This window comes from Pleurodeles waltl, chromosome 12 (assembly GCF_031143425.1).
Source record: "Pleurodeles waltl isolate 20211129_DDA chromosome 12, aPleWal1.hap1.20221129, whole genome shotgun sequence".
Lineage (NCBI taxonomy): Eukaryota > Metazoa > Chordata > Amphibia > Caudata > Salamandridae > Pleurodeles > Pleurodeles waltl.
This window is the reverse complement of record NC_090451.1, coordinates 68,083,112-68,109,774: the sequence shown is the minus strand read 5'-3', so window position 1 is coordinate 68,109,774 and position 26,663 is coordinate 68,083,112. Positions and strand designations below refer to the sequence as shown.

The 26,663-nt window shown below is 45.3% G+C and overlaps 1 protein-coding gene across 2 annotated transcripts in view; it reads right to left on the bottom strand.

The window, feature by feature from the left end:
- MATK (megakaryocyte-associated tyrosine kinase) overlaps positions 1-26,200 on the bottom strand; it is an 84,145-nt gene extending 57,945 nt beyond the window's left edge. For both annotated transcript variants that reach the window (XM_069217573.1, XM_069217571.1), the window contains exon 1: positions 26,089-26,200. The gene's annotated coding sequence lies outside the window, so the exon portion shown is untranslated. The remainder of the gene's footprint in view (positions 1-26,088) is intronic.
- Positions 26,201-26,663: the final 463 nt, after the last annotated feature.

Genomic DNA, 26,663 nt, shown 5'->3' with positions numbered 1-26,663 from the left:
AACAAACTCATAAAGGGAAGTAAATATGTAGAACGGTCTCCCCGCGGGCATGATGAAGCAAAACAAGAAAAGTTCTTGTTCATCGTTGCAAGGCGCGTACATCGATAAAGAGCAAATCACACCTACTTCTGGAAATCCTTAAATCAGCCACTACTGAAGCATCTTTCCAAGCCTTCTCTGGCCAAACGTACTAACCAGAATTTGGGTCTGATATAGAATTTGGTGGAGGAGTTAATCTGTCGCAAACGTGACTGATATCCCATCTGCTGTATTACAATTCCAATATTGCCTATGGAACTTGTAATATGGCGGACAGGATATCCATCACTTTTGTGACAGAGTAACCCCCCCGCCGAAATCTAATTCAGGCCCTTTGCATTTGCAAAGCCAGATTTGGCTTTGAGAATGCAAAATCCAAAACCGCGAAGTACTGCTGTGACATTGCAGTTTTCGAATGTGTTCTCCAACTGCAACATGTACATTATGACTTACACAAGACAACGGTGTGGTGAAGGAGGCTTTTCCCCTCCTTCTGACTGACAGGGAAGTGATGGCAACTGTTCCTGCAGTTCCAAAGCATTCAAGAGCTCCTGGCAGCCAAGAGCAAACGGCCAGCATTCGCAAAGTGGAAGCCTTCCATGGCACCCGCCTTCCGCTAGGTGAGCGGAAACTGCCAGTATTCGGGGCGTACCCAACAGCTCCACGAACCGTTTCATGCTACGTTGTCCAGGTTTTTCTGGCCTTTTGACCTCTGTCGCAGGGGTCTCAATGCATTGCATTCCAAAAGTGAATGCAGGGATAGACAACAAATCAGTGTAACAAAATTAAAATAAACATTAGCAGAGCCAAAAGGTAGGATGGGTGCACTCGAATGCTGACAAAACGAAATGCAAAATGCCTGCTGCAGTACAAAACAATTAAAAAATATATTGGTTTGTATGTACAAAGCATGGGTGATAATTGTGTGATGAGCGTGCTTTTCAGATGTAAGATGGTCCCTCATGCATTCAAATGGAGGTGGGACGACACATCCAAAAAGCCATAAGAAAAAAAGGTGAGTCTAAGGGTCTGAGTTAGATCCTGGTGGAGGGGATACTCCGTCACTAACATGACGGATATCCCGTTTGCTGTATTACGATCCACTTAGGTTATAATGGAATCGTAATATGGCAGACGGTTTATTCGTCAGGTTTGTGACAGAGTATTCCCCTCCGCCAGGATCTGAAACGGGCCCTAAAATACTCCTGTGGGATGTGACTGTTCATTTCCCAAGCTTATGGCTGAAGGTTCCCGAGACAAAGAACACAATGGCTGACAGAGTCTGAACCATGTTCACTGCTAGCAATGCAAGCACCATTACATGGCAAATCTAAAAAAAAAAAAAAAAAATGACTGCAAGGACTGCCGGGAAATAATGAGGGCATACGAGCAGACTAGGAAATGCGTGACATACACGGGCCTTCAACCTTTTTCTGATGTCAGTTTCTCTTGATGTATGAAACCACAAACCTATTTTGGGATTTCTCACCCACTTCTTCTGTCAGTGACTCATGCTTGTTAATATAGGCACGTATAAATAGACTGTCAGCACAGGAAGACGTGTCGACCACACAGACCATCTTTGAGATCTTAAAAAGTTACTAATAAATAATCAAAAATACACCAAAAAAGGCAGAGAAAGACAACCTCTGAATCTACAATGTATACAAAATGGAAGGAGATCCTTGACGCTTGTTGGAAAGGCAGCAATTTGCAAGATTGCTGTCTATGTGAATTGTTTGTCACTCTAGTTGTCAATTCCAACACCACAACATTGAGTAACACTCTGCCATATCTCCGAAGGCAATCAAGGCCAAACTAGTCTTATCTGCCACAAACCTGCATTTCATGACTTTGTTTTGGAGCTGAAATTGAATACGTTTGAATTATTACGAGTTGTTATGGAGTGCGATTCTGATATTAATGTCCTTTGCAAAATTTAGGGTAATAATTTGCAGCAAAGACAGTTTACTCAAAACAGAATGTCTTCTTTAGCTAAACTTCGCAGGTTTTGACAAAGAAAGGCTTTTTGGCTAAAACATGTGCTCGAAGTAGTGTGCATTAGGTCGCAGAAAAATCTCACGTTTGTAGCCAGACATGATTAACCAGATCTTCAATTTTTTTTTAATAAACATTGAATATATCAGCCTTGTACTTTGCAGAAGAACTTGTTTGAATAACTTAAATAAGGTTTAAACGATTCTGGAAACTTATATTTCAAAGTAAGTTCTACAACTATGTATCACAACTACAAACCTTACTCAACAGGTCTTGTGACATTACCAGGAATCTACATGGAAATACCCTTTTTACGGTTTGTATAATTCCAGTATCTCAAAGATCTTTTTATCCTATTTTTCTCATGAATTACTAGTATGTGATTAATCAGAAAACTGTCGCAATGGACGAATGAAATTCAATACCAAGCTTCCATTTCAAAGGAGAGATCTGAAATATACTTCACGACTACATGGGACAACTTTGAAGCCTATTTCATAGAGTTAAGGCCAGTGGCCAAGGGCTAATGGTTGTTAAAGACCTTCTCCCCAGACCGGTGTCCTGAGTAGTAGACGAGGGCTTACAACCAACGAGACGGCCTTGCTAAGAGCCAGCAATGGCTGATACAAATCCGGTTCAACATTCCAATGTTTGTATTGTCTTTCTGTCCTTTTAGTTTGGAGCAGCCTACCCTAAGCGAGTGCAATGCACTAAAAACATTATAGTCCTTCTGCCTCTGGCTAAACCAGTTGTTAAAGGTCCTCTCTACCTCATTATAGGCATTTAGTTGCAGCTGGGGCCTGTAACTCCACTTTCGGGACTTTAAGATCTAGACAAGCCCTCAGCTACTGAATATAATGCTATAGTAGAGCCTAAGGCAGGAAGGCTGTACGCCTACTCAAACATACCACTGTCTGACCGTAAAATGGTCTAAACTAAATGGGGAGAAACACAAAACATCAGAATGTTGGCACAGATCATCAATTTGCCCTTAGCTACTCAATTGTCGTCAATGAAGTTCTCAACATTCCTGGGTTTTATTATAGTATTATAGCCCGCTTCCAAGGACTATAACAGTTGTTAAAGGCCCTGCACCTGAGTTACAGGTCCAAACCAAAGGTGGGCACTTATAACAACTGGGGGGAAGGGGGAGGTAGACTGGCTCTAAAGTGATTACAATATTTCACTGTGGGTAGAGTGTCTCAACTAAACATGGAGAACTACAAAAAGCAAACGCTGAAATGTGGCAGCAGAAGGACTATATCGGCCATGATTGGCTCCGAACCACTCCATTGTCTTCAGTGGTCCTCCCAACATTCTTCATTGTTTGCCGACACAAAGCACCAACATTAAAAGGGGTTAAATCTTTTTTTGAGTCTTAGAGCCTACACCCAAGTTAAATTGGTACATGTTATGACTATTGAGGTCTAACTTTTAACAAAATTATAGCTCTTTGCAAAATACATGTTGGGAAAGAAATAGACTACTCTCTTTATTGCTGGAAGGGTTTTTACACTTTAACCAGTCAATCAAGTATATTTGCATAGCGCAGTGTTCAGCAAAACAGGTTTCTTGGTGCTGGAAGGAAACGTATTGAACAGATGAGATATTGACTGATCAAAAAGGTTTTTAATGCCTTTCTAAATTGAATAATAGAAGGTTGGATATCAAACGATGGGCAAGGTGTTCCATACTTCTGCTGCAGCTAGAGCTAAAGCTCTGTCACTATCCTTAATAGTACAATATTTAGGAACCAGTAGGAGAAATTACTGATTGCATGGGAGGCTCCCCAAAGGCTTATGCCAGAGGAATCCTTCGCAAGAAATCAGTTGGTTGTGAATAGATTGGTTTCTGCACTATGGTCTTTTCCGTAAAGGTGACTCTGGTGTGTACTGGAAGCCAGTGCAGAGCTCTTCCGGTTCCATAATATAATTTTGATATGGATAATAGCATTAATTACTCGAATTCCAAGGTCAGGCTCTAGAAATGGAAGCATCCGCCCTGACAAATTCGAGGCATTGGGCACTTGGGCCTGGAGACTGAGACAGGACTCGCTGTGTAACCCCAAGTTCTGGATAAAACTTGAAGCGTGGGGCGCATGTATAGAGGCCAGCAGAGATAGAACACTTTTATTGTAGGGGGACTGAGCAGATGCTCTGTCTTTAGTGGGTTCAATTTTAAATCATTTCAAACATGAATTTGAATTCACCAGCAGGTAGCTTTTGTTGTCTGCTGTAATGGAGGTGTCAGATGGGCCAGCGCCTTTGTTGAGGATACTCCCAAGATAAGTTGGGTATCATCTGTGTGCATAAGAAATTATGGGGGTCATTCTGACCCCGGCGGTCATGGACCGCCGGGGCCAGGGTTGGCGGGAGCACCGCCAACAGGCTGGCGGTGCCCCGCAGGGCATTCTGACTGCGGCGGTTTGGCCGCGGTCAGTAGTGGAAAACCGGCGGTCTCCCGCCGGTTTTCCGCTGCCCAAAAGAATCCGCCATGGCGGCGCGACACCCCATACCGCCATCCTGTTCCAGGATGGCGGTATGGGGTGTCGTGGGGCCCCCGTAAGAGGGCCCCACAAAGAATTTCACTGTCTGCATTGCAGACAGTGAAATTTGCGACGGGTGCCACTGCACCCGTCGCACCTTCCCACTCCGCCGGCTCAATTCTGAGCCGGCGTCCTCGTGGGAAGGGTGTTTTGCACTGGGCTGGCGGGCGGCCTTTTGGCGGTCGCCCGCCAGCCCAGTGCAAAACCCAAAATACCCTCAGCGGTCTTTCGACCGCGGAGCGGTATTTTGGAGGGGGGAACTCTGGCGGGCGGCCTCCGCCGCCCGTCAGTCAGAATCACCCCCTATGTGTTCAAGGTGGTGAAGCAGGTGCACCAAAGGCTGCATGCAGATGCAGCATCAAGGGAACAGAGTCTTGAGGGGTCACGCAGATGTGCAGATTAACGGGTGTAGGAAGCAGAGATGAGCTTTAATCCAAAGGTGTCTTCTTACACTACCGGGTACTTTTTCTAAAGGCAGAAAGGACCCCCATTCCTATAACAGTGAAAAAAGAGAGGAAAAGCCAGAATCTGGAGGGCTGTACCCTCAAAAGAAAAGGTTGTATGCCATTAATATCCATGGTAAGCTACGGGTGTTCCATGTGGGACTGGATTTTCATGTCCAGAGTGTCCGGTGAGATCAGAGCCACGCTTCCACCGCGCTTGTCTTCATGGTCTGCCTGTTTTGGTTTAAACCCCGGTGGGTCCAGTTCCTACATGATAGGGTGCATGACGTGGTCCATGGTTTGGGAACTCAGGTCTTTGCATTTCCAGTATTGTGGTGGGTGCGACATTGCTTGGGGAGAAGGCCTTGCATAGCCTGCGACGTAGTTCCATATATGGCTTCTTGAACTAGTTTCAGGGGGACCGCTGTATCACTTGGTTTGTTTTGTTGGAATCAGGTGGGTGCTTGTTGCCAGATGTCCGCGGCTTTTTTGTTAAATGTCGGTGGGATTTTGCAATTGTTCCAGTGAAGATGGTTGGTATGTAATTCCGGGGTTGTTGGCAGTTAGAAGCTGTGCAGTCCTAGCAGGTGAAGCTAAAAAAAATCACAGATGATTGACGAATTTGGAGCTCCCAGAGAGGCCTTGGCGAGCTCGGGTGATCAGCGGTTTCTCTTTGAAGAAGAAGAAACTTTTTAGGTCTGGCATCTTCATGTTTCCCAAAATCATAATAACAAGACATGCATGTGTACACACAGGGCCTTCCAGTCAGTCGTCTTCATCGGTTGGTCTGTTCACGTATGATTCACATTTTGTTCCCTCCCACCGCCGCACGTATCACGGGAGTGGGTCAGTCCGCTTTAGCCATTGGCTGTCTAGAACGGTGAGTGGCGGCATTTTTGAATGTGTCAGCCGCCTTGAGTGTACCACTGTGCCAGCCGCCTTAAAGTGTACCACTATGCCAGGGCAAGTGTAGCTGGGCTGCCGGGCACTCCGATATTTTCATGTTTATTTGTTTGTCACTTTTTTGCTTATTGTACATGCTTGCCGAAAGGGAAATAGGAAGCTTGCAGAGCGGACCTGCTGTTTTTGCCAATGCTTGTTTACTTTAAGTGGGGACAGGCCTGGATTGTTTGTTTGGATTTCGTGCCTTTTGTCTTCCCGGGTTCTGTGGGCACAGTTGCTTTTCTCACTGCTAAGCTCCCCGTGGGGAAGGGCGGAGTATCTGCCTGTTGCTCGAGGAAGCCGAGGGTGTTCGTAGGAAGGATGCTGAGGGGTGCTTCGGAGAGCTGTTGGTGGAGTCGCATCCCACGTGGTCCAGCATCTGAACGCTGCTTCCTTTTGGGCCACATTTGTTTCGCCCGTCAAGGTTTCTGTCCTCGATGCTCAACTAAACCCTTTTCTCTGTGTACGATTTCTGCCTCGCTTCCTCCTAACCGCTCTCGCGTTCTTTCTCAATATCTTTCGTATTTCTCCGTTTCTCCCGTTTGTTATATTTTGGGTACTTTTCCTCTTGTTCACTTTCACTTTGTTCTCCCCTACTCTCATTCTAGTCCCTCTTGTGTGTTCGCTCGGTCTCCTCCTTTATTTTGCTCCCTACCACTTTCTCTCCTCCTTTCTCATAACCTCTCTTTGTCCTTCTCTCTCACATCCCCTTGTCTTTCTCTCTCACATCCCCTTGTCTTTCTCTCTCACATCTCCTTGTCTTTCTATCACATCTCCTTGTCCTTCTCTCTCACATCTCCCTCTCATTGTCTTTCTCTCACACATTTCCTTGTCTTTCTCTCACATCTACTTGTCCTTCTCTTTCACATCTCTTTCTCTCTCACATCTCCTTGTCCTTCTCGCTCACATCTTTGTCTTTCTCGCTCACATCTTTGTCTTTCTCTCTCACATCTCCTTGTCTTTTTCTCACATCTCCTTGTCCTTCTCTCTCACATCTCCATCTCCTTGTCTTTCTCTCTCACATCTCCTTGTCTTTATCTCTCACATCTGTCTTTCTCTCTCACATCTTTGTCCTTCTCTCTCACATCTCCATGTCCTTCTCTCTCACATCTCCATGTCCTTCTCTCTCACATCTCCTTGTCCTTCTCTCTCCTGCTTTCATTTCATATCCTCTCTCACACACCTCTGCCATTCTCTCCCTCTGCTCTTCTCTTACTCTGTCTGCTTCCTGCTCGCTTCAGAGGCCCTTGTGGTCCTCTCCAAAGGGACCCTTCCACCCAATGCAGCACTCCTCTCCTTCCCCTGCAGGCAGTGGTTTCTCCCCAGCAGCCCCTCGGGTCCCTTGACTTCTGAAGAGGTGTGGTCTCCTCCCACACAAGCTGCTGCTCATGCCCTGCTTGCTGAATCACTGCCTGCTGTGCGTTAGTAACTCTCATATGATGCACCAACTTCTAGTTTTAAGGAACTATCTGGCATGAGTGTGCTCTGGGAGTGGGAATGGAAACTGTGAGGTGGGCAGGGAATCGAACTTCAGATTCACATGCTATGCATATATTGCCAAGTGTTGGGCTTGGAGTGTTACAAGTTGTTTTTCTTCGAATAAGTGTTTTTCGAGTCACAGGATTGAGTGACTCCTCCTCTCTGTGATAGTGCGCATGGACATTGAGTCATTTGTTAGATTGTTTTCCCACAAGAGGGTGAAGTAAGAAGTGAAGAATTGTATATGTACAAAGTAAGTAAAGAAGATGTCCATGCAATGTATATACATATTTACATAATAAAGTACTACAATGGCTACAGGTTTCTGGGGAGGAGGGAGGACGCAGTTGAATCTGCAGCACCACATGCCACGAACAGATGTACACTGGGTAAGTGACATTTTCCGTTCAATGACGTGTAGCTGCAGAAACACATGCTGTGCATAGACTGAAAGGCAGTCCCCTCCTAAGTAAGATTGGCTAGCCCGTAGGATTTGGAGTAGTTTGAAACAGTGTTTTAAGCACTGCTTGACCAACATTTGCTTGTTGTCGAGATAGCACATCCACACAGTAGTGTTTAGTAAATGTGCGTGGTGTGGACCATGTGGATGCTTTGCATATGTCTGCCATTGGTATATTTCCCAAGAATGCCATTGAAGCTCCTTTCTTTCTAGTAGAATGTGCTTTAGAAGTTACTAATAGTTGCCTTTTAGCTTTAAGATAGCACGTTTGAATACACTTTACTCTCCATCTGGTCAATCCTTGTTTGGAAATGGGATTACTCTTATGAGGCTGTTGGAAAGCCACAAAAAGTTGTTTAGAAAATCTAAAATCTTTCGTTCTGTCTGTATAATACATGAGAGCTCTTTTGAGATCAAGAGTGTGGAGAGCTCTTTCAGCAACTGAATCTGGCTGTGGAAATAATACTGGCAATTCCACTGACTGATTAATGTGAAATGGTGAAACCACTTTGGGTAAAAAATGTTGGATTTGTCCTAAGTACTATTTTGTGTTTGTGTACTTGGAAGAAGGGTTCTTCTAAAATGAATACTTGAATTTCACTAACTCTCCTTAAGGAAGTAATTGCTACCAGGAAAGCAAACCTTCCATGAGAGAAACTGAAGAGCGCAAGAATGCATAGGTTCAAATGGTGGACCCACAAGTCTCATGAGCACAATGTTAAGATTCCATGCAGGAGCTGGTGGAGCTGTAGGTGGAATAACTCTTTTAAGACCTTCCATAAAAACTTTTATGACAGGAAATTCTAAACAGAGAGGTATGTTGTCTGTTTTGGAGGTAGGCTGATATTGCTGTTAAATTAATTTTAATAGATGAATATGCAAGATTTGCTTTCTTTAAATGAAGCAAATAACACAATATCCTATACTGATGCTTTAAGTGGATCAATGTATTTAGGTTGGTATTAGTATACAAAACGTTTCCATTTATTTGCGTAGCACTGCCTGGTTGTAGGTTTGTGCTTGTTTTAGAATGTCCACACATTCTGGTAGAAGCTGTGGATATCCAAATTCTAGAACCTCAGGAGCCGAATCAACAGGTTGAGGATACTGGGGTTGGGATGCCTGATCTGACCCTTGTTTTGAGTCAATAGGTCTGGTCTGTTTGGGAGCTTGTGATGTGGTACTACCAACAGATCCAATAGTGTTGTGTACCAGTGTTGACGTGCCCATGTAGGTGCTATGAATATCATAGTGAGGGAAGTGTGACGGATCTTGTTGACCAGAATGGAGAGGGCGAAAAGCGTAAGCAAATATCCCTGACCAATTGATCCATAGAGCATTGCCCTTGGATTGAGGGTGTGGGTATCTGGGTGCGAAGTTTTGCCATTTTGCGTTTTCGCTTGTTGCGAAGAGGTCTATGTTTGGTGTTCCCCACATCTGAAAGTAATATTGAATTACTTGTGGCTGAATCTCCCATTCATGTATTTGTTGCTGCGTCCTGCTTAAAAGGGCCGCTAGCAGGTTGCGTATCCCTGGGATGTATTCTGCTAGCAGGTGAATGTGATTGTGAATTGCCCATTTCCAAATTGTTTGTGCTAAAAGGGACAATTGGGATGAGTGTGTCCTCCCCCTTTTTTTTTGCAGATAATAGATTGTTGTCATGTTGTCTGTCTTTATAAAGACTGTTTTGTGTATGCTCTGTGGTTGGAATGCTTTGATGGCTAAGAACACTGCCAGCAACTCCAAGCTGGATTGAGTCGCATTCCCCCTGTATTGTAAGACTGTTGAGATGGGCTCCCCAGCCTGTCATTGATGCATCTGCGGTGATTATGGTCTGCGGCACAGGGACCTGAAATGGCCGCCCTTTGATAAGTTGGTGTGATTCCGCCATTGCAGGGATTTGTAAGTTTGGCGGTCTAACAACACTAGATCCTGTAGCTGACCCTGTGCCTGAGACCATTGCTGCGGGAGCCACTGTTGCAGCGGTCTCATGTTTAGACATGCATTGGGCACTATAGCTATGCGTGATGCCATCATTCCCAATAGCCTCATGACAAATCTTACTGTGTAAGTCTGATTGACCTGCACTTGGGATATGAGAGTGTGAAACGCTTGGATTGGTTGTGGATTTGGGTAGGCTAATGCTGACTGAGTGTTCAGAATTGCTCCTAGATAAGGTTGAATTTGTGCTGTCTGAAGGTGAGATTGCTGGTAATTGATTGTGAACCCTAATTTGTGTAGGGTATCTATTGTGTGTGCTGTTGACAGTTTTGAATGGTGCTGGCTTTTAGCCCCTTCTGTGCCCAGGACGTAATGGTTATGTCCTGAGGCACAGTGCTCGTGTGCCCAGGACATAACCATTACGTCCTGGGCACAGAGCCCAGAGGGAGCGCTAGCGCTCCCTCTGTGGGGTTTCCCCTCACCCCCCCAAGGCAGGGATGGAAGGGGAAATGGGACCCCTCCCACCCCCCACCTGTGACGTCAGCGCGCGATCGCGCGCTGATTGTCACATGGCCTCCCGGAAGAGAAATGCAAAGCATTTCTCTTCCGATCACGTGGGGGAGGCCCAGAAAGGCTTCAAAGGGAAGGAAAGGAATTTATTTCCCTTTGAAGTCTCTCTGAGCGTTTCAAAAGCCGTATTGCAAAGCAATACGGCTTTTGAAACGCCCACAAGACACCAGGGATTTATTTTAAAAAATGAAACTGGCATGAGGGAGCGACCCCTTGGGCAAGGGTCGCTCCCAGGGTGGGGCATTTTTTTGAAGGCCTTTTCTGCCCCCCCCCCGGGGGCAGAAACCTCTAGGCACCAGGGATAATTGTTTTTTTTTTTGTTTTGTTTTGTTTTTTATTTTAGAGGTGAGGAGCGACCCCTTAGGCAAGGGTCGCTCCCATAGGGGGCAAATTATATTTAGGCCATTCTGCCCCCCTTGGGGGCAGATTGGCCTATTTTTATGAGGCCAATCTGCCCCCAAGGGGGACAGAAACCACTAGACACCAGGGAGTTTTTTTTTTTCCCAGTGAATTTCAAGTAAGGGGAGCGACCCCTTAGGCAAGGGTCGTTCCCCTGGGGGGCAAATTCATTTTAGGCCTTTTCTGCCCCCTTGGGGGCAGAAACCACTAGGCACTGGGGATTTTTTGTTGTTGTTTTACAGATGGGGAGCGACCCCTTAGGCAAGGGTCGCTCCCCTGGAGGGGCAAATTGTATTTAGGCCATTTCTGCCCGTTTGGGGGGCAGATCGGCCGATTTTAAGTCAATCTGCCCCCAAGGGGGGCAGAAACCACTAGGCACCAGGGAGCTTTTTTTTTGCGCCGTCACTCAAGGGGTGCGACCCCGTAGGCAAGGGTCGCTCCCAAGGGGGGTGGGGAGGTATTTATTTTAGGCCATTTCTGCCCCCCTCCCAGGGGCAGATCGGCCTATTGTTATTAGGCCGATCTGCCCCCAGGGGGGGGGGGGCAGAAACCTCTAGGCGCCAGGGCAATTTTTTTGGTTTTGTGTTTATTTTTATTTTTTTATTTTTTATTTTTTCTTAGAGATGGGGAGCGACCCATTAGGCAAGGGTCGCTCCCCTGGGGGGCAAATTGTATTTAGACCATTTCTGCCCCCTTTGGGGGCAAATCGGCCGATTTTAGGTCAATCTGGCCCCAAGGGGGGCAGAAACAACTAGGCACCGGGGATCTTTTTTTTTGCGCCAATGTCACGCAGGGGCGACCCCGTAGGCAAGGGTCGCTCCCTGGTGGGGTTGGGGGGTAAATTTATTTTAGGCCATTTCTGCCCCCCCCCCCGGGGCTGGCGGAGCTACAGGCCAAAATCCACAGGTAGGCACTTTGCAAAAAACACCTCTGTTTTCTGTGAAAAAATGTGATGTGTCCACGTTGTGTTTTGGGTCATTTCCTTTCGTGGGCGCTAGGCCTACCCACACAAGTGAGGTACCATTTTAATCGGGAGGCTTGGGGGAACGCTGGGTGGAAGGAAATTTGTGGCTCCTCTCAGATTCCAGAACTTTTTGTCACCGAAATGAGAGGAAAAGGTGTTTTTTAGGCCAAATGTTTAGGTTTGCAAAGGATTCTGGGTAACAGAACCTGGTCAGAGCCCCACAAGTCTCCCCATCTTGGTTTCCCTAGGTGTCTAGTTTTCAAAAATGCGCTGGTTTGCTAGGTTTCCCCAGGTGCCGGCTGAGCTAGCGGCCAAAAGGCACTTTGTGAAAAACACCTCTGTTTTCTGTGAAAAAATGTGATGTGTCCACGTTGTGTTTTGAGCCATTTCCTTTTGTGGGCGCTAGGCCTACCCACACAAGTGAGGTACAATTTTTATCAGGAGACTTGGGGGAACACAGAATAGCAAAACAAGTGTTGTTGCCCCTAGTCTTTCTCTACATTTTTTCCTTCCAAATGTAAGGCAGTGTGTAAAAAAGACGTCTATTTGAGAAATGCCCTGTAATTCACATGCTAGTATGGGCACCCCAGAATTCAGAGATGTGCAAATAACCACTGCTTCTCAACACCTTATCTTGTGGCCATTTTGGAAATACAAAGGTTTTCTTGATACCTATTTTTCACTTTTTATATTTCAGCAAATGAATTACTTTATACCCGGTATAGAATAAAAACCCATTACAAGGTGCAGCTCATTTATTGGCTCTGGGTACCTAGAGTTCTTGATGAACCTACAAGCCCTATATATCCCCGCAACCAGAAGAGTCCAGCTTACGTAATAGTATATTGCTTTCAACAATCTGACATTGCAGGAAAAAGTTACAGAGTAAAACGTGGAGAAAAATGACTGTTTTGTTTACCTCAATTTCAATATTTTGTTATTTCAGCTGTTATTTTCTGTAGGAAGCACTTGTAGGATCTACACAAATGACCCCTTGCTGAATTCAGAATTTTGTCTACATCTCAGAAATGTTTAGCTGTCTGGGATCCAACCTTAGTTTCTCACCCATTTTGGTCACTAACTGGAAGGAGGCTGAAAGCACAAAAAATAGTAAAAATGGGGTATGTCCCAGTAAAATGTCAAAATTGTATTGAAAAATGGGGGTTTCCAATTCAAATCTGCCGGTTCCTGAAAGCTGGGAAGATGGTGATCTTGCCACCAAAAACCCTTTGTTGGTGCCATTTTCAGGGAAAAAAAACCCCGAGCTGCCTTCTGCAGCCCTTTTTCCAATTTTTTAAAAAAAAACAAAATTTTCACTGTATTTTGGCTAATTTCTTGGTCTCCTTCAGGGGAACCCACAAAGTCTGGGTACCTCTAGAATCCCTAGGATGTTGGAAACAAAGGACGCAAATTTGGCATGGGTAGCTTATGTGAACAAAAAGGTATGAGGGCCTAAGTGCGAACTGCCCCAAATAGCCAAAAAAAGGCCCGGCACAGGAGGGGGAAAAGGCCTGGCAGCGAAGGGGTTATTAACCAGTCGTCCAGATAAGGGAAGACATGTATGTATTGTCTTCTGAGGTATCCCACAACTACTGCTAGGCATTTTGTGAATACCCTTGGTGCTGTTGTTTCTTTACTTTGGATTGATAGTGCTTGCCTGCTATCACAAACCTTAAATACTTGTGGTGTGCTGTATGTATAAGAATGTGGAAGTAAGCGTCCTTTGAATCTAATGCTGTCATGTAGTCTTGTTTTTGTAACAAGGGAACGACATCCTGTAGAGTGACCATTTGAAAATGCTCTGACAGGATATATTGATTTAGAGGTCTGAGATTGAGAATTGGTCTGAGAGTGCCATCCTTTTTAGGTATGATAAATTATAGAGAATATACCCCTGTCCCTTGCTGACTGATGGGAACCATGTCTATTGCACCCTTGAGTAGAAGAGATTCTACCTCTTCTTTTAACAGAGCAATATGTTAGAGAGAGCCTGTGTGAATGGGGTGGAATGTTTGGTGGAGTGGAGATAAGTTCTAGGCAATAACCATTGTGGATAATTGACAGTACCCATTGATCTGTTGTAATTTGTTGATCAATATATTGCAGTCTTCCTCCCACAGGAGATGTATGCTGTGTGGGGATGCAGGGAAAGTCACTGATTTGATGAGGTTGAGGCATCTCTTGCGGCAGGGCATTTACCTCTGGATCTGAAAGTGTGTCCTCTATAAGAGCCCCTGAAAGATCCCCTGGGATAATATTGTCCCTGTTTTTGCTGGTACGTAGAGGCCTCTGAAGTTTGTGGCTTAAACCCTCCTCTAAATTGAGGTTTACAAAATGAGCCCCGAAAAAGTGTTGTATAAAGGGCTCCCATGGCCTTTGCTGTCTCAGAGTCCTTTTTAAATGTGTAAACGGTTGTATCCACCTCTGATCCAAAGAGTTGCTGCTTATTAAAAGGCATGTTAAGGACCGCTTGTTTTAATTCAGGCTTAAAGCCCGAGGACCTCAACCAAGCATGTCTCCTAATTGTGACACTAGTGTTTATTCCCCTAGCTGCTGTATCAGCCGCGTCTAGTGCTTATCAGATCTGATTATTAACAATAGCTTGTCCTTCTTCCTACTTGTTGTGCTCTTTTCTGGGGTTCCTTTGGGAGGTATTGCAGGAACTCCTGTATCTCGTCCCAATGTGCTCTTTTAGTCAGACCTGACTAAAATAGCTTGGGAGTTTCTCCACTGATTTGCAGCCTTAGTTGCTACTCTTTTTCCTGCTGCATCAAATTTGCAGCTTTCTTTATCAGGGGGAGGAGCATCCCCTCTGGATTGTCTAGTTGCCTGTTTTCTGGCTGTACTGACAACAATGGAGTCTGGTGGTAACTGCTGTGAAATAAAGACTGGATCACTTGGTGCCGCTTTATATGTTTGATCTATTCTAGGTGTTAACACCCTGGCCTTCACTGGTTCTTTGTAAATGTCATCAGCATTTTTTTAATATACCCGGGAACATTGGCAAATATTGATATTGTTTGTGAATTGAGGAAAGTGTGTTAAAAAGAAAATCCTCTTCTATTGGCTCAGAGTGCGTGTGTACACTGTCATAGGCGGCAGCCCTGGAAATTACCTGATTATGGGCTGTGGTATCCTCAGCTGGAGACAGTCTTGTGGGATACCAATCAGGATCATTTGGTGGGACTGGGTCAGAGTCATACACGTGCCATGGATCCATGTTATAAATACTATCACCCATACAGTCCCCAGGTGAAGAGGCATGAGATTGTGTGGGTGAAGTTGTTGGTGGTGGAGTATGAGGTGGTGGAGAAGAGGGAAGATAAGGCAAATGCGGTGGAAAAAGCTATACAGTCTTTGGCTTCTCTTTACGTTTAAAGATTTTCGCCGGTGAAGGGCCAGTATCCAAACTCTCTTGGAATGCTAGTTTCCTCTTTGTAATTGGAGGAGGAGAGGCAATAATCTTCCCAGCCTCTTTCTGGATTTGAATCATCCTTTGTTTTCGATCCATGACCTCAAGAGTGGGTCTAATGTCTGTTTCATCTGCCTCCTGTTCTGAAGATGAAACCTGTTTTCTGCCCCCTAATAAATGCTCCGAAAGCTTGGTGGCAGCATGCTTCATATGGGCTGAAAAAGTGGTCTGATCGGTAGGGGAAAGCGTTTTCGGCTCTGAAGAGGGGCTTTGATGTTTTGACTCCGAATAGGAGCGTGGATGTTTCGACTCCGATGTGCCATGAAGCCGTCTCGGTTCCGAAGTGGAAGTCGAAATAGGTGTGACAGTCTGTTCATGGGAGTGAGTCTTGGCCTTTTTAGGCGCCAAACCCAAAGGTCGATCGATGATCTGTTGTTTTAAGGTCGAACAATGTCCAGCAAGCAGTGGTAGACCCAAGGCCTTCTGTGATTTCTTAGTTTGTTATTGATGGGAAGGGGCTGGTGTACTGAAGTACTGCGCCCCAGGTAGTACCTGGCTGTCCTCATCTGAATCTCGGTCGGAATCAGAGTCTTGAATGGAGATTGCAGTCTGTGCCTGTTCCACACCAAAGATGTCAGGTGTTTGTTCGGTGGACTTCAACGCCGTCTCGAACTGCCTTGCTCTTCGATCTCATAAGGTCTTCTTTGATCAAAAGGATCGACACGCCTCGCAGGTCTCTTCTTTGTGGTTGTGAGAAAGGCAGAGGTTGCACACCGAATGCTCGTTGGTGTACGGGAACTTGGCGTGGCACCGAAGACAGAATCGAAATGGAGTCCGATCCATGAGCCTATGACGCAGTAGGCCCGAGAAGGGCATCGGCACCCGAAAGGGCGTTTAATCGATCCAGACGCTACAATCGGATCGAGTGTAGTCAGAAACGCGTTTGAAAACGATACCGACGTTAATGAAAAGGAAAGAGAAGTTCAGATAGTACTGAACCGAAAGTACCAGAGTGAGAGGGAACACGTCCAAACCCGACAGCGGAAAGATCACAATCTAACAAAGGATTCGATGCCCATGCGCACTATCATCGAGAGGAGGAGTCACTCAATCCTGTGACTCACGAAAAGCTTCTTCAAAGAAAAACAACTTGTAACACTATGAGCCCAACACTAGATGGCGATATATGCACCTCATGTGTATCTGCAGCTACACATACCATTGACTATATATATATATATATATATATATATATATATATATATATATATATATATATATATAAATATATATATAAATATATATAAATATATATATAAATATATATATATATATATATATATATATTCCACACTTAGTCCTCTTGGTACAGAGAAGGACAGCACTCCGCGGGTATCATAATTCATCAGGGTTTAGTGGCACAAAAGGAAAGAACGCGTTTCGGCGTTGTATATATATATATATATGTGTGTGTGTGTTTGTATAGAGAGAGATAGAGACCAAGATGAAAATAAAGAGTGAGAGAGAGGAAGAGCTAGAGCAGGAGAGAGTGAGGGAAACAAAGTGAGAGAGAGAAAACACCCAGGAAACTGAGAGAAAGAAATAGAAAGAGACCAAAGCAGAGAGGCACAAAACAACAGTGAGTGAAAGAGAGGGAGAGACAGGAGAAAAGAAGTAAGGTGACTGAGCAGGACGGTGAAAGAGACATGAGAATCGAAAAAATAAAGTAAGAGAGCACATAAGCAAAAGACGGAGTGCGAGAAAGAACAGAAAGGCAAAGAGTTGGAGTGATGGAGAAAAGGGAGCAAAAGAGAGCAAGAAAAAATGAAATAATTTGCCATTGAAGACACAGAGAGAAGAGAATAAAAAGGGGGTGAGGGAGGTAGAAAGACGGAACAGTGAACGCAGGAACCTATAAAGTGAATGACTCCAAGGCGAGACAATAGAACTAGAGGGCCGTCTTGCAACTTGGGATGTGCACAATTTGAGTAAATTGCCTTTACATAATTATGTGAAATTTCAGGAAAATAATGTGCACCCCTGTGAAATGCAATTCGCCATTTAGCACTACATTTTAGCACAAAATGCATTCTTGTGTCAATTTCTGATGTGAAAATACATTTTGTAGTCAAAAAATAGCATGACAAACGCAAGTGGCACGAGCACTAGCTGCTTACCTTCTGGCTGTTTGCGTTGTTCCTGTACACTCGAAGTAAAAATTTGCCATGAATATTATGCAACGTGATATAACGACCTAGGTTAGAGAATTTTGCATGACAAGCTTAACATGAAATTCCCTAAATTACATTAAATATCACCTGAGCCTACTTGAGACTGCTGATCTATTGAACAACTTACAATATGGATCACTGTCAAATTGAAGAAAGCAGTGTTTAAGGAATGAAACATGGAACGCATCAAGAAGGACCCTTTTGTGGTGAACATTTAATTAAATATTATGATAACAATAACAAAGGAACAATTATAACTAATACCAAAATGACCCTATCCTACCCATATACAATCTTAACATTAACCCTAATTTGAAAGAAAGTCTAATTAAAACCCTTAGCATTCTAATACAACGTAATATATGTACTTGTCAAGTACACTTCTACCCTTGGCACTGAAAAAATAGATGTTTATTGCTACTCATGTTATCGGCCTCAGAAGGATGAAAGGCAAGGATTTGAACATGTGGGCATCGGGTCAAACACTGACTCCTGGAGAGGACTCCAGCAGCCCACTAAGCCACCAGACCCGCCTAATATCCTTTACCCTTGGAAAAAAAGATCTTGGAAGTACTTACTTTTTTGATTTGTAATTATTGTCTTTGTCAATTTTCTTCATTTTTATCCCCTGTTAGAAATGGGGTCTCTGGTTGGCAGTCGGTTTGCACCCTGTCCAAGTAGGAACCCTTACGCTAGTCAGAATAAGGGAGATACCCACTCAGATAACCCCTGCTCACCTCCTTGGTAGCTTGGCACAAGCAGTCAGGCTTATCTCAGAAGCAATGTGTAAAGCATTTGCACATAACACACAGTAATAAGTGAAAACACTACAAAAGGACACCACACCAGTTTTAGAAAAATAGCGAATATTTATCTGTGCAAAACAAGACCAAATACGATAAAAATCCAACATACAGTAATAAACATATGAATTCTGCAAGATTTACTCAAAAATACAGTTTCATGAAAGTCAGTAGCTCCACCTGGGCTATCACAGCGTTGTGATCAACAAAACTAACAGTTCAGGCTGGCTGCGGCGTCGCGGGCCAGCTACGGTGTCGGGAAGACCTGCAAACAGTACCTTAGATTTGCAGGGCGTTGTGATCCTCGCGGTGAGCTCCGGAGAGTGGCGTCGCTGATGTCGCAGAGTCAGTTCCATAGTCGTTGCAGGAGTCGTCGGGCCCTTGAAGTTACACGCGTTGCAGATCGAACTCTGGGCTGATGAAGTCAGGAGCGCTGGCGTTGATGGCATCTGGGCTGCGGTGCAAAGTGGGACGATGTGACGTGCGGTGCCCACAGGTCAAGGTGCAGGCAGCCGCTCGGTGACAACGTCCAGCGGCGTCGGTCAGACCAGGGCTGCGGTGTGAAGAGGGGCAGTGCAACGTGCGGTGTCCACAGGTCACGAGGCGCTGTTGTCGGTAGGCCCAAGCCAGTGGGACGGGATGGTGCTTCGTGACCTTCACAAGCAGTGTCCACAAGCCACGGTGCAAGCGGGGATGCCTGGTGATGACATTGGAGTCGATGGTGCTGGTGTCGGTGGACCGGGGCTGCGGTGCGGGACGGGACAGTGCTTCGTGCTCCTCACAAGCAATGTCCATAGGCCACGGTGCAGGCAGCAGCGCCAGTGTCTGCAGGAGCGTCGTCGTCTGGGAGGCCTGGGCTGTGGTGTGAGCAGGTGGTGCCAGAGTGCGGGGCCCACAGGTCGCAGTGCAAGCAGCGACTCAGTGAAGTCGTCTGATGGCGTCTGTGAGACCAGGGTCGTGATGCAAAGCGGGCAATGCGACTTTGTGCGGCATTGGCAGGTCACGGTGCAAGCCAGCAGCATTGTTGGTGGCTTCACAGTAGTTTCTCCTCTTGAACAGCACAAAATACACATTTCCCAGTGCTGTAGGTCGAGGAAACTGAAGTCTTTGGTGTCCCTGAGACTTCAAACAGGAGGCAAGCTCTACTCCAAGCCCTTGGAGAACTTTCTCAAGCAAGACGCACACCAAAGTTCACCCTTTGCACTCTTTTCAGGCAGAAGCAGCAACTGCAGGCCAGTCCAGCAAAGCAGCACAGCAAAGGGACAGTACTCCTCCTCCAGCTCTTCAGCTCGTTTCCTTGGCAGAGGTTCCTCTTGATTCCAGAAAGATTCTAAAAGTCTGGAGTTTTGGGTCTTCTTCTTATCCCTGTTCTGCCTTTGAAGTTGGCAAACTTCAAAGCAAAGCCTCAAGTGTTTGCAAGATCCTTCCTTGTCCAGGCCAGGCCCCAGACACTCACCAGGGGGTTGCAGACTGCATTGTGTGAGGGCAGGCACAGTCCTTTCAGGTGTGAACGACCACTCCTCCCATCCCTCTAGCTCAGATGGCTCATCAGGATATGCAGGCTACACCCTGCCCTCTTTTGTGTCACTGTCTAGAGAGGTGTGAACAGCCCAACTGTCAAACTGACCCAGACAGACAATCCACACACAGGCAGAGTCACAGAATGGTTTAAGCAAGAAAATGCCTACTTTCTAAAAGTGGCATTTTCAAATAGACAATTTAAAAACCAACTTAACTAAAAGATGTATTTTTAAACTGTGAGTTCAGAGACCCTAAACTCCAAATTGTTATCCCAGCTCAAAGGGAATCTGCGCTTTAAGGATATTTAAAGACAGCCCCCATGTTAACCTATGAGAGAGATAGGCCTTGCACAGTGAAAACCGAATTTGGCAGTATTTCATTGTTAGGACATATAAAACACACTAGTATATATCCTACCTTCAACATACACTGCACCCTGCCCCAGGGGCTACCTAGGGCCTAACTTAGGGGTGCCTTACATGTAGTAAAAGGGAAGGTTGAGGCCTGGCAAGTGGGTACACTTGCCAAGTTGAAATGGCAGTTTAAAACTGCACAGACATACACTGCAGTGGCAGGTCTGAGACATGTTTACAGGGCTACTAATGTGGGTGGCACAACCAGTGCTGCAGGCCCACTAGTAGTATTTGATTTACAGGCCCTAGGTACCTCTAGTGCACTTTACTAGGGACTTACTAGTAAATCAAATATGCCATTCATGGATAAACCAATCAACAATACAATTTATTCAGAGAGCATATGCACTTTAGCACTGACTAGCAGTGTGGTAAAGTGCCCAGGGTGCTAAAATAAAAATAAATCTGGTCCGAAAAATTCAAAAGAAGGTGGCAAAAAGATTGGGGATGACCCTGCAAAAAGGTTCAGGTGCAACATTCACATAATATTTTTTTTATTTTGGTGTCTTTATCTTTAAATGATGCCTCGTATTTCGCATTCTCTGTTTTGCTGCATTATGTCACCAGCAGATGCTACTTCTGAGTGTACATAGGAAAGCACTATGAAAAGGCCCTCTCAACTAAACATGCCTAGCTGGAGGCCTGTAGGAATACTTAGGACTTACCTGCTTTCTGGAACCAATTCTGGGTGACTGGTACTAAAATGTTTCCCATAGACACTCCACCTTATCTTTCCTATTTAATACCCATGCAATATCTTCTTTTCCTCTCCTGAGATCTTGGTGTTCTACCCCCACCACGTGCTTCCTCAAATGTAGACTATTTCCTTTATATTATTCTACTTTTGCATCTTTCTAGCACCTCTTATCCCTGATGAGGACTCGAAGCGCTTAGATATGAATCAAAACCTAGTAGCTCTATTGGAGTATATGGATGGAAAGGTGTTGGTGTGTTGTGTGAGGTGTGGGAAGTTCAGAGACAGGCTCCACAAACATGGTGCTGTGCCTTTGAGGGCCCTTGAGCATGTAGAGTTGTGAAGAATGTGAGGACACACACAGACCTAATTACTAATTTATGTGCATAGATCATACTCTGAATCCTGTGGCTATCATGTTGGCAAGAACTATGTTTTTAATGCTTTCCAGAATTAGAGAGGATTGTCCATTCGCCTACTCGAGTAGGTATTGAGTTCCCTTTGGATTTCAAAATCTCCAATCACTTACATACATTGTAATTGTAAACAGTATTTATATAGCACTTACAACCCCTGACGAGGCGCTGAACTTCTTTGTGGTGAGTAGCATGTTACTTCAGAAGCCAAGGTTAGCGTGAAAAGGTAGGTTAGTAATCTGCACTTCCTTTTCCTTGTAGGTTCGGTTGTGTTAAATTTGTGTTTTCGAGATCTCACGTATTTACGCCAAAATTTGGAATAGCGATAGACGGAGATCTTGTCGCTATAATTTTCTTTGCTTCATTAATAGACTCTGCATCTCAAATGAATTAAAGTTAGTCAAGTGTCTGCACACTTGTGCATTTTAAATTTTTTATGCAGGTACATATTTGGAAGACGTCTGTGCTCAGAGTTATTAGCAGGCCGTACAGCTTTCAGGTCATCACCAGACCTGCCGCCCACATCCTGCTCTGTTGTAGCTGGCGTGTCCGGTACCTCCCACCACGAAACATTCTTCTGAAGTTTCTATGTGGCTTTTGGTAGCTATTGGGACTATACCATGTGACTGACTCTCCTAGCCCTACCGACATTCCGCAGGCTTTGGCCTAATGAGTTCTCAATAGCTCCCAATCGCCTAGTTCATCTTTACACAAGTTCTGACAGAGTACCAGCCTGCACTCTTCACTGAAAATTACACCAGAATGATCCTCTTGTAGCACTCATGAAACCATATAGCAAAGCGTTCCAAAACAAGATGGCGGCGCCCAGGGGTAACGCGGAGTGCTCCTGTATGGCAAGCGTCTTCTCGACTGGGAAACAACATGGTCACGTGGTGATCTAGTGCATGCTGTCTTCAACTGAGTTGCTTTCAAACCACTTTCCAGTAACATACAAAGCATTTCTTTGGGGAGAAGAAAGTTATTTGAGTTGATTTTTTTTCTTTTTTTAAAAAATATTTTTGCAATACCAGTCATTGACCAAATAGTTGTTTTTATGAATTCCACTGCATATGCTCATGGTTTATTGCAGACCAGCTGTCTTTTAAGATGTTTCTTTATTGTGTTTGGGCTTTATTTGCTGGTTTGGATTCTTTGAGGTGACAATTAATCATTGGCAAAACCAATAGGTTTGTCATTTATACCGTGTGCTATTGATAATATTGGTTTGTGTACGGGTGAGTGAATGCAGCTAAAGCATTTGAGAAATGGAAGCAAGCATTGACAAAGGCAATGCGATGGGCTTGCATTTGAAACCTAACTAAAAATGTATTAAATCAATAAAGCAAGCTGATGCAGTGAAAAAATAAACGTTTTCACCATACATTGTACCTGTGAGATAAAAAATTGAATTTGTGATGATTCAGTGTACTTCTGAGATATTAAATAGTACCTCATATGCAGTAAATCAGATGCTTCGTAGGCAGTGTCGGCCTGCAGGAGAAATATATGGTGTTGCGCGATGGGCCCAAACTCACCATATTTACGACATCCGCAACCACCCCCCCCCCCACAACTCTTTGTGCAGCCCTTTTCCCTTGGCGTCCACAAGCAGAAATGGAAGGTCTGCCTTCCTGCTCAGTGGTAAAGGAAATCCAACCAATCATGGAGCTGCTCTCATGCTGTTTTCAGCATGAAAGCAGCTCCAGGGTTGGTGGGAGCAGGTTAACCCAGCGCTCATTTTGAGACTGGGGGCCTGTGCCAGCAATCCCCCAGCTGTTTCACAGCCCTGGGATTGCTGAGTCTACAGTGTGCATGTCTGGCTGTCCGTAGATGGACAGTCTGCCAATCTGACATGCGCACTGAAAGGGGCGGCAGTCATCCTGCAGTTGCAGGACTCAGCCCCGTCCCATTACCTCACGCTTGTGGTGTACACACTGCAAGTGTGAGGGCAAAATAAAATGGCATTATTATGCCATTTTATTTGTTTGCCTGCTGTGCACGCAGCAAGCGGAGTGACGCTCTTCCGCAATTAAGGAGGAAACCACCCTGTTCATAGAAGGTGGATTAACACATCAAACACCCAATAATTTAGGTGATTCACAAATACTCCTCAGGGTGGGGCCAAAGTCTTCTCTGTGTATATTTCAAATAAGTTGAAACAATAGGTATGCAGACTGTCACGCCGTCCACCTAGACTTAAAATAGGCTGCTTTTATGGTCTGGCTTGAGAGCGCAGCTGTTGCCAGACAAATATGTGAGAACACCTGGAGAGGGGCCTAGGCGCCGCCCACATGTTGGGAGCCAACAGTACAGGTTTTGATTGGGCAGAAGTTGAGTGCTTCCAGAAAAAGTGCTTGTTCTCCACACAGCTGTGATCATTTTGTCTATTTATTACGCTGCCTGAGGTTGAACTTTCAAGTGACCACACATGCTGTTAAGTGTTCTTAGACAACTAGATAATTGATGGTATTTTTCTCTGGTAGTAGCACAGATGGGAGGAGGGCAGTCATTAACCTACATGTATTTTTAAGTCTGGCTTGACAGTGCAACTGTCACATGACTTTTTAGCCTACAGCAATATCATTCTACATTTCTTTGCTCCTACACAAATACAATACATATCCATCCCCACTCTACCTACTTGTAATACTTCACATTATTGTATTATGCTCTTTTAAAGCCAGACCTATGGGCAATGCCAAGGCTTGTTTTCTATAGTAACTTGTTTTCAGATCTTTCGGTCAGCTCTCGCTTCTTAGGTGTAGCAGGTCACTTGCTTGCTGTGAAATAGTTTACTGCATTACAATGGAGGTGGAAGGAGACAAACACACACCAAAGACAAAAAAGGTGAGACTAATACTCATGCGGCTGAGCCAAAATGTGATTCACAGGGTCTCAAACAGTGGCGGCTCGCAGGAGGGAAAAGGGGCGGTGGGGTAAGGGCGGGATGAAAAAATAAAATATATAATAATCATTTTTTTTAAACGTACCTTTTGCGCTGAGCCTCGCTGCTCTGATCTGCTACTCGACTGGACTGAAGGCACAGGCTCCCAGTCTGCCCTGCCTTCAATCCTAGCACTGCTTTTATGCTGCCGGTAGCATGAAACCAGCGTTAGGATTGGACGGAGTGCCCAGCAAGGGCGCTCCGCGGCAGAGAAAGTCTGTGCCTGCTGTCTCCAACCCATAACGCAGAGAGATCAGTGCGCATGTGTGTTTGGCTGGCCCAAGACGACTGGCCAAACATACATGCGCACTGGGGGGGGAGTGCTGTGCACTCCCCCTCGTCACAGCCCTTTACCATAAAACAATAATAAACATAGTTTATTCTTGTTTTATAGTAAAGGATTTGCAGCTGCTGGCGGGGGGCGATTCTCCTCCGCCATGGCGGAGGAGCCGCCCCTGGTCTCAAGCAAATAGCTAAAGGTTCAAAAGAAACAGATGCCAACGGGTGAAGGAGGCTAACCCTTAGCCCAATAAATCACAGATTATAAATTACATCATGGCCCAGATTTAAGAGGGCCTAACGCCACTTTAGCGCTGCCTTACCATCATTTTTTTGACATAAGGTGGCCTTTTCCCGACTACATATTTCAAAGTGGCCCAATGCATGCATTGCGCCACTTTGTAACCCTGTTACGCTACATTATGCCGATGCCAGGCATAATGTATGCAAAGAGGGTGTTTCCCCGTTGGGGGGCTGAAAAAAATGGCGCAAAGAAATTTAAGAGGCGCAAGAAAAGTGGCGCTACATTCGGTGTCGTGCCACTTTCCTCAAATCTGCTCCTATGCTTGCTGTGAATGGTGCCAGCACCATGCTTGTCAACCCTAAAACAATGTTTTGTGGCTGTGCTTCAGCAAACCTGCTTAAGAAATCAGGTGTGTGCCCTGGCTGCAATAGCGCCTCTGCTGTGCTGGCCTCCCTTGAACCTGTGGGCTGTGCAGACCCATACTCCTCATTTTAACAGCACAGAGGCGCTTTAGAAAAGCAGCACTGCTCTTGCTGCAGTGCATTCCGGTCACTGTATTCATTAATGTGCTGATCATTCCTCCCAGCTTGATTTGTTGGAACTGCTTAGATGTGTTTCCTTCTATATGGGGCGCATCACAAGAATATGGCAAGCGATGCCAGTTTGCAAGCAGTGATATATTCAACAGTCGGTGGTACACGGAAATACCCCAGCCAGCTAGGGTGTACCCACCAGCTCCCCGAAAGTACTGAATTGAATCCAGAACAACTTGAGGTGTAGGCAGGCGCAGTCCTGCAAAAACACATGTAGGTCAGGCCGAGCATGCGTCGTTGCATGAATCAGATTCTAGTCCTGACCTCCTGTCTGACCTGTGTGATCCTGGGCAAATGACTTCGTTTCCCCATAACTCACTTCCCTTAACTGCCAACACTGGAAGAACCTCGAAACAAGATACTTGGAAACCTTGTTTGTTTAATCATTGTGAATGTTCCCCTTTTCAGCCGAACAACCTAGTTTTTGCAACCACCATGTGATCGCCCTTTATCCACCCATGAAGGATGGAAGACTGAGTTGGCCCCTTGTTTTCAAACACCTGACCAGCAGGTTGCCAAACATTCTTGGCAGCAGGCGCATTAACCACCTGGACTATCTTACCTAAACCTGTCCTGGGCAGCTCTCGCCCTGGAAGGCGAATCTGGAACAACAAGATATTGGGTGATTTGGTTAACAGGAATACCATATGCACCTTTCACCATCTAAGCACTGCGCGGTCACAGTGGCCGCCACCTCCCGCGTGCACAGCTGAGCTCACCTCCCCCACCCTCCCAGGTGCTTTCTGATCCTTACATACCCCAAGGCACCTGCGGGTTCTGGGTCCCCTCAGGCTTGCGCGGTGCCCTGTTTCTTCACTCAGGCTGTGGAGCAGCTCGACCGTCGTCTCCAGAGCGCATCACCACTTCCTCGCAGCGCTACTCAGGCAGCTACTTTTACCACCAGCTACCTTATCACCCGCTCTGAGAGCAGCGCCTGCCGGGTCCTAGCGCCTGCCATTTTATGTAGTCAGGGTCGAGGCAATCTAGCGCGACGTTTGCTGAATAGTAATAGTGAATTAAATCTACATCAAAATACGTCACTGCTGACATCTGATTTCTAATCATCCCAGAGGCCAATCGGCCCAGCATTCTCTTAAAGCAGGCCCATGCGTTTGGCAAGGTAGAAAAAAATACATGTGGCACAATAAATCATGTTAATAAAATCAGATCAACCATTGAGCAGATACATCTATGAGCACAGGTAAAATTCCATGTTCTAACATACCTAAGAGGAAAGCAGAGGCCCATAGTCACAAGGCCTTTCAAGGTAGATTTGTCATCCTGCACGTGTTTAAAACCTTGCGCTCTGACACTAGTTATAAACCGATTTTTA